Source organism: Propithecus coquereli, unplaced genomic scaffold, assembly GCF_000956105.1.
Source record: "Propithecus coquereli isolate 6110/MARCELLA unplaced genomic scaffold, Pcoq_1.0 Scaffold639, whole genome shotgun sequence".
NCBI lineage: Eukaryota > Metazoa > Chordata > Mammalia > Primates > Indriidae > Propithecus > Propithecus coquereli.
The window spans coordinates 1,166,041-1,166,549 of NW_012152385.1; positions in this window are offsets into that span (position 1 = coordinate 1,166,041).

Consider the following 509-nt stretch of genomic DNA (forward strand, 5'->3'; position numbering starts at 1 on the left):
AATGAGAAGGGAATAGAGACTTTAAATGAGGCATTTATTTTAAGAAAAGACTAAATGAATTCCATGCATATTCCTGGGGGAAAGAAAATTTGCGGTGGGTCAAACCTAAAATTGCCACTTTATTTTGCACAGAGATGATTTAGTTTCAGCAAAATATCATCTACCATGTTGAATTAATGTTGTTAATTTGCATTTCGTTTGTTTTATGTTTATTTAAACAATTTGTTTGGATTTTATAGTTGTATATGAGCTAAACATACACGAGATTTGTACCTAGTTTTATGATTGTCAAGGTCCAAGATATATATATATATATATATATATATATACACATGATACTTCAAATTTGCTGCATTGGCCATCTGGAGAACATGTCAAAGTTTAACAATGAGGATTTTCTTGTTTTATGACTCTGGATAATTGCCCTAGTACTCCACTTTCTGTGCATTCTGCTGGGAAGGATAATATTAGCAGAGTTACCTTGACATTGAATATTTAGCAACATAGAT